Genomic DNA, 16,513 nt, shown 5'->3' with positions numbered 1-16,513 from the left:
ATATGTATATAAATTATATTATTTCTAAAATTTAATTAAAGTTTTAGAGTGGGGTTAAAATTTAATTAAGTTTTAGAGTGGGGCTAAACCCACTTTAACCCTGACCCTAACCCACTTGAGAGGGGGTTTTTGGGATTGGGGCTTTTTTCTGGCCCCCTACTTAAGGGGCTTCTTAAAATATGGCTTTTTCAACAGTGGGTTGGGGCTGACCCTGGAGCCATGGGTTAGTTTGACACCTCTACTGCTACTGCAGGCTCATGGGATGCTTCTCCATTTTTTATTGATCCACAAGATCCTCCTTTCGTCCATTGTGCTTGTTGATAGGGGAGTCTAGTGTCTACATATATTGGTTTTTTATGATGAATATTTTTAAATGATTAGAAATAGTTTTAATCATTCTTGCACAACAAAATGACATAACAAATGTTTAGATCATTAACATGTTAGTGTTAGATGTATTAATCCATTCATGATTAGGGAAATAAGCCCAAAACAAATTGAAAATCTACTTTCTGGTAATAATAGCCCATCACATAAGTGATATAATCTATTAGATTAAGCTAGAATACTTAATAAGCTAAGCAGGGGCAAAACACTCTATTATAATATATATGTGCAATATAGGACTGTGTTCAAATAAGTTTATCTTTGATTCTACATTGTGTAGCACCTGTGCAGGTTTGGCCAGGTTGTTGAGAGAAGACTGGATGTAGGCTTGTGAGATGTTGAACCAGTATAAATCTTTGTGTTCTTTGATCTTTCTTTACTTAGTTGATTCATTTAATCTTTGGTTATTGATTTCAAGAATTCAAGAACGGTTTAAAGATTTTAAAAAGATTTTCAAAAAAGGTTTAAATCCAATTCAGCCACCCTCTTTTTGGGAAAATTAGAATGAAGATCTTCTTGGAATCAATAGACAAAGGTGTGGAAGATCATCTCCTCTGCACTTACAATTGATAATTCTATAGAATCTCAATTTGTGAAACTGCTAAAAAAATGTGGGATGATTTATAGAGGTAAGACATGAGGGGACATATGAGGTAAAAAGATCTAGGAAGAACTCTTTGATTCAAGAGTATGAGATGTTTAGGATGAAGAATGGTGAAACTATATATGATGTGCAGAAAAGATTTACTTACATAATAAATCACCTTCTTGCTCTTGGAAAGACTTTTTATAAGGAAGAGTTGAATATCAAGATTCTAAAGAGCCTAAACATAAATTGGCAATCCAAGGTTACGGCCATCTCTGAATCAAGAGATCTTACCATTATGAATATGACTAAATTGTTTGGAAAGCTAAGGGAAATTGAACTAGAGTTGGGAAGATTGAAAGAAGAAGAAAAAGGAGAGTAAAGACACACAATTTCTCTAAAGATTGTTGTAAGAACAACAAATAAAACTAGTTCAAGAAAGCATGAGGCTGAAGGCGATCTTGAAGCTGAAAATTCAGTCGCTTAAGCAACGAGTTTCATGGTACAAAGGTTCTCCAAATTCTTGAAATTCAAAAATAAGGATAATTCTGATTTTGTAGGAAATACAAGGTCAAATAGAAGAAAAGGAAAATTTGATTTTGCACCAGCTTGCTATGAATAAGGCAAGGTTGGACACATTAAACCTGAATGTCCACTGATTAAAATGAAACAAAATTTGGAAGAAAAGAACCATCTAGACAGTAGAAACCAGAGAAAGAAAAAGGCCTATATAGTTGGAAAGATAGTGCCTCAAGCTCTTCCTCAAGTGAATCTGATGAGAGCATTGAAGAGGTAACAAACCTATGCTTGATGACTAGCTCAATATCTTCATAAAGCAGTGTGAACAACTTTGAAGATGAAAGCATAAAAGACAGGTATTGTCAACTCCTTCATGCATTCCAAGAATTACATGAAGAAGCTAGAAAAATGCAATATGTAAATAATAGGCTCAAGAGTGAAAATAGGTGTCTAGAGAGCAGATTAGATAACCTAGACAAAGAGAATAAAAATCTTAAAACTGAACTGGAAAAAATGAAAAATGCACTTAGTCAAAAAATAGAAGAGAGCAAAGTAAGTGCTCAAGAGTGTGAAAATTGTCCAAGATAGTTGGAAAAAATTGAATACCTCATGAACACTTTGTCTAAGTTCACTCTAGGCAGTTCAAACCTTGAAGCTTTACTTGGATCACAAAGAAGCTTGTTAAACAAGCAAGGAATTGGCTATACCAATAAAAGTGGTAAAATGAAGGCTAGAAAATTTGTTGACATTATCAAACCTTCATCCACAACATACTTTTACTGCAATCACATTGGTCATGCATCAAAATCTTGTTACTATAGAAATGTCAGTGTACCTAAAGGCAAATATAAATGGATTCCTAGGGAATCACCAAAACCCCCTAACATAAAAGGACCCAAATTCAATTGGGTACCTGCATCCTAATCCTTCAATTGTTTTGCAGGAAATTGAGAGGAACTGAAAGTTTCTATGCTCAAGGTGAAGCATATCTCATAATTCAAAGTGTTCATAACATCTTGAGGGACATCAATATTGGTAACAAGTCTTAACATAGGTAAAACATGCATATTTTCAATTTTGCATAAACTTTGTGCTTGATATGATGTGTGCTCTATGCTAGATACAAATAGAATGAGTGAAAATATTCAATTTGACAGAATATGTGAGTTTTAATCGATTACATAAAGAACCTAATCGATTAGTTACTTCTCTTTGTTTTGTTGAAAATAAGAGTTTGTCACTAGTTTAATAGATTACATTAAAAACATAATTGGTTAAAACAATTCCATAGAGGGTTTTTCAAATTCAAATAGATTTCCCACTTCTCTTAATCAATTAGGATGAAACCCTAATCAATTAAAATGTTCTATCTCTTCTCATTCTTAGAATCTTAAAAGTCTTCCTCTATCAAAGTCCTCTCAAACGCTAATCATAATCCTTGCTCTCAAACCCTTAAGCCTCCTTCTACCATCACAAACGCTCATTTTTTTTTTTTTGCTTAAACATGGTCTCCTCTTTTAAACACGTCAAAAAGGTTGCTCATAAAATGAGATCAGTAAGCTCTACTGGGTAGATAAGCGATGAAGGAGCCAAACAAATTTTGAATGCTTATGGCGCATTCAAAAAATCATCTCCCACAGATACATGGGGATAATTTTCTTTCGAACAAAGGGTTTTATCTTCCAAGACTGGTTGGAGTACCAAGGTTTGGCAAGCTTCGTGGAAATGTCTAGAGATTGGTACCCCGATTTGGTAAGATTGTTTTATGCAAATCTAAAAGTTATTAATGGTACACTATGCTTTAGAGTAAAAGGGGTGGATATTAGGCTAGATGAAGATGTTTGGACATCTATTGCTGGTATATGTCTAGGAGGATATAAGTCACACTTAGGAATGCCTAGGGTAAATAAGCTAACCATATACAAAGCCTGCTTCATAAATGCTGAGGTGTCCTTATGTAGAATTTGTATAAAATAAAAATATCTTTTTATTTTATTATTACATTTTATAGTATGAAATAATTAATTAGGATGTGTATTGATTTGAAAAAAGTGTTAAAAAGGTGAATAAAGATTAATTAATATTATTATTTCTGTTTAAATTTTGAAAGTGCTTCAAGGTTTAAGTATAATTGTTGCAATACGTTATCTGGAAATGAAAATTGACCAAGTGGTTGATATGTGTGTGCATGGAAGGGGTATTGATACGTCCCAAGTTCATATTATTCTTTTTAATTCCTTATTTTTATTTTCCAATTAGTGGGAGTAGGACCCACAATGACGTAATAGAGAGAATATCTTATAATTGGCTAAAGTGTTTCACATAGATGTGAGGAAAAAAAGTCCTGCATGTTTTATTTGCTTCTTATTAAATGCTTTTGATGTGAGAGAAAGTATTGGTTTTTTTCTTAGTAAGGTAATTATGCATCAGAGGTTTGTTTCTTTATTTTTATTTTTATTTTATTTATTATTCTCTTTTTGTATGTATGAAGAGAGAATTTGTGGGAGTAATGATAAGGAGAAATATATTGTATATTTAAGGAGCACTTTTCGAACAGTTTTGAGAGTGTGATTAGGAAAGATTTATAGGTTATATTTAGGGTAAACATAGGGGTGAGGATAGCAGCGGAGTGAAAAAAAATGGTTTAATCATTTAGATTGTTCTTATTTTTGTAGGTTTTTTTTAATTAGGTCTCAATATTTTAAAACGTCTCAATTTAGTCTCAATTTTTGTAAAATTGATTCAATTAAAAGCTTCCTGTTAAGTTTGATGGATGGCATTAAAATTGGTGAGTTGGTTTTGTGACATTTTATAATTAAATTTGTTTGGAAATAATTGATGATGACAAAACGCAACGTTTAAATAACTATTATTTGCCAAAAACCAAAACGTTCATTTTGAGTGTAGAACATTGCAGAATAAAAGGAAATTGCGAAATTGGGGATTTTGGAGGAAATTAGAAACTTAGAAGGGATTTCAAACCCTAAGTTCGAAGAGGAGAATAGGCGTGCCTGAGGAGAGCGAGGTTGGTGGTGGTGGAGTTTGTTGAGGTTGTTTTTGTGCGACGATGTTGAAGACGATTTAACAGTAAAAGTGGTCGGAGTGATCAGTCTTCAGTTGCTGCCAAGAAGAATTCTGTCACTTGTATCTGGCCCAATAAACGTGGGATCAGCGGAAAGCTTAAAACATAGAGACTGACTATGGTCATTTGATTTGCTTTACTTGCACCATCGATCCTTTTTTTTTTACAAAATTCATGTATACGATATTTTAGTTTCAAGCAGGTAAATTGACCAATTTTATGTTTATCTCTACTACTATAATATTAATAGTGTCTGTAGGTAGTGATTACTTCCATCTACTTAGTGATAGTATTCTCTTTTCTAGAATTGTTTTTAGCCAAAGTGTTTCTATTAGAATTTTGTGTGTTTGATAACTCGTATGCTTGAGAGTTCTAAGAAACTAATAGAGGAAAGCAGTTGCACAGATATAGTCATTTATGTTCTTGGATGATACTTGTTATATAATCATTACTCTCCGAATCCATTTTTTTAGACTAATATTTTCTGTCTTGTGATATGTCATATCGTGTCAAGCATGTAGACAAAAATATTTGCAATCATCTTCAAAAATAAAGTTATACAGTAACGAAGGACAAAAGAATGTAATTATATATATATTTTCTTTTAATTCAGAGGGTGATAAATGTATAATATACCTTTACCAGGCCAAAAAATTATGCAGCTTAATCAGTAAGCTTTTTAATGATCTTTGCACTGTTTTATTGATTTAGTCCGTGCTATTATTTTGAATACACTTTGACCAAGTTTTTGCTACAAATTTATGGTATCATGATGCACCAAACAACTCAGAATTTCATTGCCAGAAAATCATGCAGCTTAATCAACAAAAGTGGCTAGTTCTGTGGTTTAGCTAGTGATTTTTGTAGAAACTGAAATTTAGTGTAATTTCTTTGCTGAACCAAATTTAAATGAACAAATTGAACGTGTTGCGAATGACTTTCAAAGCAAATCACATTCAATGCAGAATATGGTAGTATGACTTGATTATGCAGAATAAAAAACAAGGAAATGCAACTCGGTCAACTGCAGAGTTGATTCATAGATGAGATTCTATTGATGTTATCCATCCTTCTACAACATCATTTCAATGGTATTGTGGTATACATCATGAGTTATCACAACTAATCACTTAACACGAAATCAAAAGTTGCACAAAGTCAGTTTAAATGACTGCAACGAATGAAGGCAAATAGCAGTTTGCACTGGAATTCAATCTCAGATCTGAAATGAACAACACAAATCATGCACGTGACAGTATGGGATTTTCAAAAGACACTTCGAACTTAGGGTTTGAAATCCCTTATGAGTTTCTAATTTCCCTCAAAATCCCCAATTTCACAATTTCCCTTTATTTTGCAATGTTCCACGCTCAAACCGAACTTTTGGTTTTTGACAAATAATAGTTATTTAAACGTTGCGTTTTGTCATCATCAATTATTTCCAAACAAATTTAATTATAAAATGGATAATGATATTTAGACAACATTTTTTTGACAATATTTGAACATTATTATTATTTTTTTGACAACATTTACGTGTCAATCTATGATTGGTCAAAAATTACTCCACAATAATGTTTATGATTATTATTATTGATTGTGGACATAGATTGACACGTAATCAATGTTCAAATGTTGTCAAAAAAATGTTGTCTAAATATCATTATCCTTATAAAATGTCACAAAACCAACTCACCTCAGAACACAGTGTCACCTCAACGAACCCTGAATGTCACGCACACCCAATTTTAACGTCATCTATCAAACTTAACGGAAAGTCCTTAATTGAATCAATTTTGCAAAAATAGGGACTAAATTGAGACGTTTTAAAATATTGGGACTTAATTGAAAAAAACCTACAAAAATAGGGACAATCTAAATGATTAAACCAACATTTAATGCAATTGAATTAAAAAAACATATACATTTATCTTTAAAATTTGAAAACTAAAATTTATAAAGTTTAAAACATAAATAAATTTTAATTTTGTGTTTAAATTTAAAGATTAAAAATATATTTAACTTTTTTTAATAAATAAATGTATACTTAACACAATTTCATAAAATTAATTTATAAGATAAAATCTTTACTTTTTTATATATTAATTGATATTATCTTTAATTTAATCCGTAAAGATATTAAACAATTTGTTATCAATTGAAGGTAGTATTAATTGATTAAATTTAACTATGATTTCAAACTTTTAATAAGATTGTTTTAAAATTGAAAATTTTTATTTCAATAAAAAAATGTTGTTTATTAATTTAAAAAAAAAAACAACTCCGAAACTAAATTTGTGGAGAGAGCACGTGATTATCAAATGGTTAGCTCTTGTGGTCACGTGCGATGCCATGAATGAGGGATTGAATCTAAAGTGAGGATGGAATAGAATTTAGCATGTTGTTATTATTCTATAATAAATAATTATTAAAAAATTTAGATTACATTATTATTTTAGATCAAATGTATCAATTGATCATCAACAAATTGGTACATTCTTCGCTGTTAAATTTATAAAACATTTCTATTACACCTTGCAATTTAATCAAATCAAATATTTCTATTTTATCAATGTTACTCTGTTTTTTATAATCTAATGATTTTTGAACTGAAAATTAATTGTTAATTTCTCGAAACATTAAGAATCATATAAAATTGTACCTCTTTATCATGTTGCATTTGAAATTAAATAAATTTTAAATATTATTTATAATTTTTTATTTAAGTGGTTATCATATTAATTTGTTTTAATTACTAAGCACATATTACTATTTTCGATTGAGTTTATCAATCATAAACTAAAATGATGAAAACAATAATTTTAGAGATTTAAAATAATTTTGAAGATTTTATTTTAGTTTTCTATGTTTTAATAAAATATAACTTCTGAAGTTTTAAGGGATCATTTACTTATCTTTTTCATACAAAAAATAAATATATTTTAGGAGATAATTCTGCTTAGAACATCCATAATGTAAGATTGCTAATGAATTTTTTTATTTTATTTTATGGGACTTAGAAAGCGCATAAATTTAAGCATTCACACCAAATTTCAGTAGAATGAGTGTTTAATTGAATCTTATAACTTCTGTCCAATTAAGAAGTAAAAAATTAAAATATGAACATTGTTTTTATAGTTTGAGGCTTAAATACAATTTTTTATTCACTCATAAAATACAAATAAAAATATGAACAATGTTTTTATAGTTTGAATCTTATATCTTCATCTACGGAATGAAACAAAGAATTACACACAATAATTAAAGTTTGAGGTTTAAAATACAACTTTTTCACTTAATATAAATATTACTTAACCATACTATAATTATCTCTTTCTGTCAAACCAAACTATAATTTTTAACGTTATATATAACAAGTCTTATACGTGACTTTCCCATAAATTATTATGTATAATATTGCATAATATTTATACCTTTAATTACAAAGGTAATTTTGATGTCAATTTCTGGTTTTTTTTTCACTTTTTATTTTTGTATAGAAATGTTGAAAGTTATACAAGAATTTAAGGAAGCAACACAAAATTACATGCAAAGTGATGATGATCTCTTCAAGATAAAGCATGAATTTTGGGATCATGTTATTAGCTTAGAGGAGGCTAAGCTAAAGTCGAAAAGGATTGAACAAATTTTTCTTGGAATCTGAATTTGTGGATCTATGATTTGCAGGCACATAAATGTAAACTTTTGGTAAGTCTGTGGAGTAGGAGTAATATTCTTTCGTATATACTGATTATACGATATTTCTGGTTATGAGAATACAAATAATTCATTCTTTTTCAATTGTTTCCTGTGACTGTGATGGTGTGAGTGAGGGGGTTAGGCTTTCGTTATATTGAGAGAGGTTATTCTCCCATATATACTATATTTCTGGTTATGAGAATACAAATAATTCATTCTTTTCCAATTGTTTTCTTGCTGTGATTGTGTAGTGAGGGGGTTAGGCTCTAGTTATATTGAGGGAGGTTATTCTCCCAGATACTGATTGTACGATATTTATACAAATAATTCATTCTTTTCCAATTGTTTTCTTGTTGTGATTGTGTGAGTGAGTTGTTGGGAAAATCTCTCTATACACACTCATAACATGACCCACACATAATTTTCATAACATGACCCACACATAATTTTACCCTTCAATCCATTGTGGGGTTGACCCACACAAATAATATTACTCTTCAATCCATGGTGGGTTATTTTCATTAAACCTTAGCAACCTTTAAATAGGTGCAAATCAGGTCTTGGACTAATTACAAATAATAAAAACTGACAATAAAATATCAACTTATCTAAAAATAAAATCTCTTTATTCTATCACAAAATAATATTCTACCCAAATAAACCAAAATCATAGCTACCCATCCTATTTTATTTCAATCAAAATCAAATCAAATATTACTAGACTCAAAACTAACAAAATAATAAATCTCTAAATTTAAATTTATCCCAACATAAGTTATCATAGTTAACAAGGTAACCAGTCCATTCCCATACTATTGGATATGTATCAGTATCAAAGTATAGTCAAAATCTACTTGATAAACGTCTCCATAAGCATTTATAAGAAAATATGAAGGTAAAATGCATTGAGCATCTCCATAAGTAAAAATCAACTTATCCTTATCCATCTTAACTTTTAAAGAAGTTAAATGAAAATAATTTCTATAAAGACAAGTTCAGTAGATAGCCTAACTTCCAATTTTTTGAAGGAGAGAACATCACTCCCTTTAGAGTATCTAATCCTCTAGCTAGTTCTAATTTCCATCATTCCTCATTCATCATTCATAAAATACTTTTTTTATTCTTCTTTGTAAATGAAAACATAGGTGCCACCGGCATATCAATCCATTTATATTTGGAACAAATAAAGAACCAGAAAATCATCACACGTTGGGAAGAAGTTACCCATGTAGGAATTGTTCGTAGGTTGATAGTCCTTAGCATAGTGCATCTGGTGGCAGTTGAACCTCAACCAAAGCAAGCTTTGGATCATCATCTTTAAAGTTTGATAGTTTGTTATGTTTTATGCTGTGGTAATGATAAATTGAAAACATTAAACATCATAATATGAAACAAAAGGAGTTGTTCATCCCCAAACTAATTAACAATTAATAAATATGACTATTTGTATCTATTTGTTTAGCATTGTTCACTCTCTCATATATACTTAATGTACTTAAATATTATTTAAATAGCATTTCTAGAATAAAATCAAAACTCAATAATTTATGAAAGATAAAAATAAAACTTAGTCGGATTTTTTTCTAAGTCTAAAGTCCAATCAATTATCAAAGGTTTGTTAAGTTGTTTCGAGTATAAAAGTTGTTTTGAATTCTAAATTCTAAGTCGAACTTTAAATTGTTCGAAGGTATATGTAGAAAACTCTCTTCTATCAAAATTATCTCACAGTTAGAAACTAATGGCGCAACAAATTTGTATTTATAAATTTTTGAATTACTTTTGATTAATATAGGTTTAATCACGATCAAATGGTGGATAATCATATTTTATCTCTGGATTAATTAGCATCAAGGTTAATTATGCTTGTTTATGATCGATTAATCTTCTTTTTATACTAATCTCATTGATGATTCGTCGGATGATCCAAATCAGATATATATACAATATAATATTATTTGTTTAGATAAAATATATTACCTTTCTTTATGTATAAAACCAATTTGAAAAAATTTCTTACTTCTTTTATAACATCTTTTTCAATTTATCACTTGCATCAATTATTTTGACAAGAGTACTTTATTATTTTATAATTTTGTTTTTGTTGTGCTTGAACCTTTGTTTGAAGCGTGTATAAGGGTTGGACTATCCTTAATGCTTCTTTTAATTTTTATATTCTTTATTACTAATAAAAAATAAAATAAGACAAAAAGTTTTATTTATTTATCAATACAAAGTAAGAGATATTAATATATTTTAAACTCTAAGTATAGTTATAGAAAGAATGGTTAAATATGTTTTTGGTTCCTTATCTTTTAGTCAAAATTAATCTCTCTTCAAAATTTTGACCAATTAGAATTAATCTCTCTTCAAAATTTTGACCAATTTAATCCTCTAATGTTAGAAATGTATAGATTTAGTCCTTTTAACTATTTTTTTTAAGTTTATTTAATGTGTCAAACGTGTTTCATAATAACATTTGAGTTATTTATATATTTTACATATTTTCGTTTCAATATTAACTGATAAACATGTTTGAAACGTTAAATAAATTTGCTAAAATTTAGTTAAAAAACTAAACCAACGTATTTTATAAGTTAAAAAACTAAATTGAACTAAAACTTCAAAGAAAAATTAATTCTAATTTTTATTAAAAATTAAAAGATAAAAATATATAGTCTTTAACGACATGTGAAGAATGTGTGTTGATTTTACTGACCTCAACAAAGCATGCCTGAAAGATTCCTACTCATTCCTAACCATAAACGGATTTGTAATAATAAATGAATTGTTTAAAATCCTGAATTCACTTCCACGTTAAAACATTGTATCTATCTTCAATAAATACTTTTAAAATGTAAAATTATATTTATACATATATATAAAATTGAAAAATTAAAATATATTGAAATTTATTTTCTATTCTTAAGATATTGTAAATTGTTTCACCAGCAAAATACATAATAAATTAGTCATGCCGGCTTAATCTAATAAGTGAAAAAAAAATGACATAGTACACATATGTACACATATGTGATAAAAATTGGTTAGTATTTATTTTGAATTAAATAAATTTTTAGTCTTTTAACTATATTCTATTATAAACTTTGATAATATTTTATTCTAAACTTAAAAAATAATAAAAATGATGACTTGACTATCCACATTTTACATGTCAACACATCACATGACACATGTAACTAAATAGTTTATCTTTGTCTTGTTGGTAAGTTGGTAACGAAAACTATATCTATTTAATTATAAAATTTAATGGTAACCATTATCAAAGTGTGAGACATGAATATAATATATTTAGAAATTAAAAATATTCTATGTTTATTTTTTATTATATGTTTATCTTTATCTTGTTGGTAAATTCGTAACGAAAACTATATCTATTTAATTATAAAATTTAATGTCAAAGTGTGAGACATGAATATAATATATTTAGAAATTAAAAATATTCTCCGTTTATTTTTTATTATATGAAATTACCATTTTATTTATCTTAGTTTCTGTCCACTTTGCAGCTATCTTAGGAGAGTGCATACTTAACATTACATTATTTGAATTCCTATCATAATGAACATGACATCCTTGTTTTCCTCTCACCAAACAACATTTCACAAACCTTTCAATAGGAATGTGTCAATCACATCTTACAATTTCTTAAATATGTTTTTTCCTTGTCTAATTAATACACCACAAAGTCAAACTTTTGCTTAGTATCAACAACAAAATGTTATAAACCATATCGACTCTATCATTTGCATAATCTATCACCACTAATTAATATTCTTAAATGCAAAATAAAACAGTTCCACTTAATATGATTTATAATTAGGGTATAAAATTATTTGCATTATCTTTATTTTCTGTAGGACTACAAGTACATGGCAATAATAATACCCAGGGTATTAGGTAATTAAAAAAGGACATTATCATTAGCTACTTGCATTTTTTGTATTCAAAATAATTCTTGGTAAATAATTATTTAAATTGTAAAATAGTTAAGGTAACGATGTGGTAAAATGTAATATAAAAATATAATTATTATTGCAATTTCATTTTGAATAATTTAAAATAAAATTGAAGAGGGAGGGAAGACAAGAGAAGGACACACGCAACAGTAACACTATCTCTTTTTCATTTTGAATAATTTAATATAAAATTAAAGAGGAAGGACAAAACACACTGGAAAGCCTCGTGGTGATGTGTGGGGGCAATTAACAGTCCTTGTAAGTTGCCGGGACGTTACAAATGGTATCAGAGCCTAGCCTTTCCCAGTACGGTGTGGTTCGAGGACGAACAATGCAGAAGCTGGTGGGCATGTGACACCCGGGCACTGACGAGGACAGGGAGTGATCGCCGGTGCAAGAGGCATGGATAAGGAACGGCTCCTGGCAGGCTTCCAGTGGAAGGGGCACGTGGACGAATCGAACATACACCAGAATGAGAGGAATCTAGAGACTGTATAGGTATGGGACTATACAGTTGAAGGATAGCTTAAAGAAATTGATTTGGCTACTCATATCAACAAATGCATTTGCTTTTCGGTAGCCTAACTCATAAGAACTCCATGGTTAAGCATGCTTAGCCTAGAGTAATTATGGGATGGGTGACCTTCCGGGAAGTTTTCTCGGAAAGTGTGTGAGTGAGGACAAAACACACTAGAAAGCCTCGTGTTGATGTATGAGAGTAGTCAGCAATCCCTGTAAGTTGGCGTTACAAATGGTATCAAAGCCTAGCCTCTCCCAGTAAGGTGTGGTTCAAGGACGAACCATGCGGAAGCTGGTGGGCATGTGACACCCGGGCACTGACGAGGGCAGGGAGTGATCGTCTGTGCAAGAGGCACGGACAAGGTAACCCATAAGAACTTCATAGTTAAGCGTGCTTAGCTTGGAGTAATTTAGGGATGAGTGACCTTTTAGGAAGTTTTCCCAGAAAATGTGCGAGTGAGGACAAAGCACATTGGAAAGCCTCGTGTTGATTTGTGGGGGCAGTCAATATTCCCTGTAAGTTGCTGGGGCGTTACACTACTTAGGCTGCATTTTCCTCTGATGACATCTCTTAGTATGGCGGCATTTGTTTTGATTCTCTTAAAGTCGGATGAAGAAGTCATTTCTGCACAAAAAGATTGAAACTAAAGTTTGCAAAAGTGAGCCCACAATGTAAGTATGCATTTGTAACAAACAATCATTAGATCACATGATCATGAGTTCACAAAGTAGAAAACACACTATATATGCAAGAAAATTCACAAAACATAGATTGAAGCATGAAAAATTTGAAGCAGAATAAAAAACTAGAGTTGTAGGTCAAATCTGGTCTGGCTCGTTGGGGCTCGGGCGGCAAGACTGTGCAACTCGGGCGGTGTACCAGAAAAATTGAAGAATTGGGCCTCTGCTGGTATGGCGCCCAGGTGCCGCCCAAGCAGTGGTCTGGTAGTTTGCACTTTTGCAACATTTTGGCTTCTAAATCTTGGATTTTGGACACTTATCATGCATTCAAACATACTCAAACTAAATGCTCATGTTTCTCCTAATCAAAAACACCAAGAATGCACCCTTGAAAGCAATCAATTGCATCAATCTAGAACATGAGTGTAATAGGCAATGCATATAACTAAAACATGTCAAGATCATGGTTTTGCACAAAACACATACCTAACTAATTCAAAACACATCATTGTATCCTAAATCACTCTAGAACACATCAAAATAAACAAAAATACTCCAAGACATACTCTTTCACAACAAAACTCAACAATAACAACAAAGCAATTAGTCACACCCTACTAACTATAGAAAGTATTTGAAATGAATTGATTTGATAATTGGATTACAATAGTATAAATATACAAATTGATAACCTAATTTGAAAGAGTTAAAAGGAAATAAACTCCACAAATTTAATATNNNTNNNTNTAATATCAATCATAATAATTGATATTTTAATATCAATTATTATAATATCAATCATAATAAATGATATTTAAGACTGACAATTAAATTAAATAAAGGGAAAGTAAATATACAAAAATTAGCTAATAAAGACTAATTATTACAATTTAAAATTAATTATTATAATTGATATCCTCCCGCAAGTTGGACGATCTGGAAGAGAGTGCAACTTGGACAGTAATGAGTCAAACTGAGGATGAAGCAGAGGCTTTGTGAGTATGTCAGCAAGTTGATCATCAGTAGACACAAAGGAAACCCGAAACTTGCCTTTTTGGACATTTTCACGAACAAAATGATAGGCTAAGGCTATATGTTTCATCCGAGAGTGAAAAACAGGGTTAACACTCAAAGTTGTGGCACCAAGATTGTCACAATAAATAACTGGATTGGTTGTGGGCATGTGACCAAGTTCAGTGAACAAGGATAGGACCCATAGAAATTCACTGGCTGTGTCAGCCAAGGCTTTGTATTCTGCTTCAGTTGAGGAACGAGCAACAGAGCGTTGCTTTCGGGAGCTCTAAGAGATGGGAGTGCTACCAAGATACAACAAATAACCAGTGGTAGAGATATAATCATCCTTATCACCCGCCCAATCTACATCGGAGTAAGCATGAAATGTTAGTGGAGCAGTTGCCGAGATGAAGATACCTTTGTTGCAAGAGCCCGCTGATGGGTGTCGCCGTCCAATCAAATTTGATGTGGAAATAAATGCAGTATAGCTAGAGAATGACCCCTAGGTCGTCTCCCAAAGACCAATTCTGCGGTTCAAGAATCGACTCTAACACGAAAGGGGGGGTTTGTGAAAAGGGTTTTGCAAAAATTAAAGAAGTCAATAAAGACACAGATGATGCAAACAAACTAATTTAAGCTAGCATGGTAATAAAACTAACACTATAAAAAAAAAAACCTTAGACAACATTCAAACAAAATAAAGTAAAATACTAGACACCAACACCATTACACACAACTATCTAACAAAGTTAAATTAAATTAAATACAACACTCAACAAAGAAAAACAAATGAAACACAACTCAATATACTATGCCAAATATTTAAAAGCAAAGAAATGAGTGAATATAGTTTGCCTCCACCAATTCACGTGACTTCCCAAGCTTTAAGGTGAAGAAAATTAATTCCTCTCTCCTCCAAAGGGTTGACTTAACTTGCTTTGCTACCAAAGAGTAAAAAGAAATACTTTTCTTCTTCTACAAAATCACTTTTCTCCTTCTAAATAAAACATAAAGTAGAATAAGGAAAATTAAAAACTAAAATGAAATAATAATGAGGAAATATAATAGAACCTTTTTGAACCCACCTACGTACTACCTCAATCTTCAAATCTGTTACGTAAAGAAAAGGGAAATAAATATGTTTTTATTATTTACTCTCAAAAAAAAAATCCATGCTTTAGTTTTATAAAAGCACCTTTGTCTCTCCTATTAATACTCTTCAAAAACTATTTCCTCACTCTGCAAACTCTTGTTGGAAGTCCCACATCGACTAGAGATAAGGCCAATTTATAATATATAAGGGAGGTGCAAACCTCACCTTACAAGCCGGTTTTGTGGGGTTGAGTTAGGCCTAAAACCCACTTCTAACATGGTATCAGAGCCTATCCTAGCGATATTCTCATTTCTTGGGCAATTCTGTTCCACCCGCTATCGGGCCGCTATTGGACCACCCAATTTCTACTATCACGCACGAGATGTCTATACCTCGGCGTGAAGGGGGTGTGTTGGAAGTCCCACATCGACTAGAGATAAGGCTAATTTATAATATATAAGGGAGGTGCAAACCTCACCTTACAAGCCGGTTTTGTGGGGTTGAATTAGGCCTAAAACCCACTTCTAACAACTCTAACCATATGGAGTTCTGGACTAGAATGTATATTTTTCCTTAATGGACATGGAATGACCTAGCAACAAGTGAGTTTAAGGTTAAATAGAGTACTTACCATAGTATTTGACATCAACACTACATAAATATAAACAATCACATAAAACAATATATTTATGAATTCTATTTCATGGTTATGAATGATTTGACCCTGCAGAAAAATACATCTGTAGAAAAACACATCGAGCTTGTGAAGTGAATGGTTATGAATTCTACTTCATGGAGTTCATAGCATATGACAAGACTCTCAAGACTATAAGAGAGGTTTTACAGCAATATTACAACCATTCCAGAGAAGCTTGAATGATAAAAAACAATGAAATATTTTCCATATATATATATATATATATATATATATATATATATATATATATATATATATA

The sequence above is a fragment of the Vigna radiata genome, chromosome 4 (genome assembly GCF_000741045.1).
Source record: "Vigna radiata var. radiata cultivar VC1973A chromosome 4, Vradiata_ver6, whole genome shotgun sequence".
NCBI lineage: Eukaryota > Viridiplantae > Streptophyta > Magnoliopsida > Fabales > Fabaceae > Vigna > Vigna radiata.
This window is presented reverse-complemented; position numbering follows the sequence as displayed.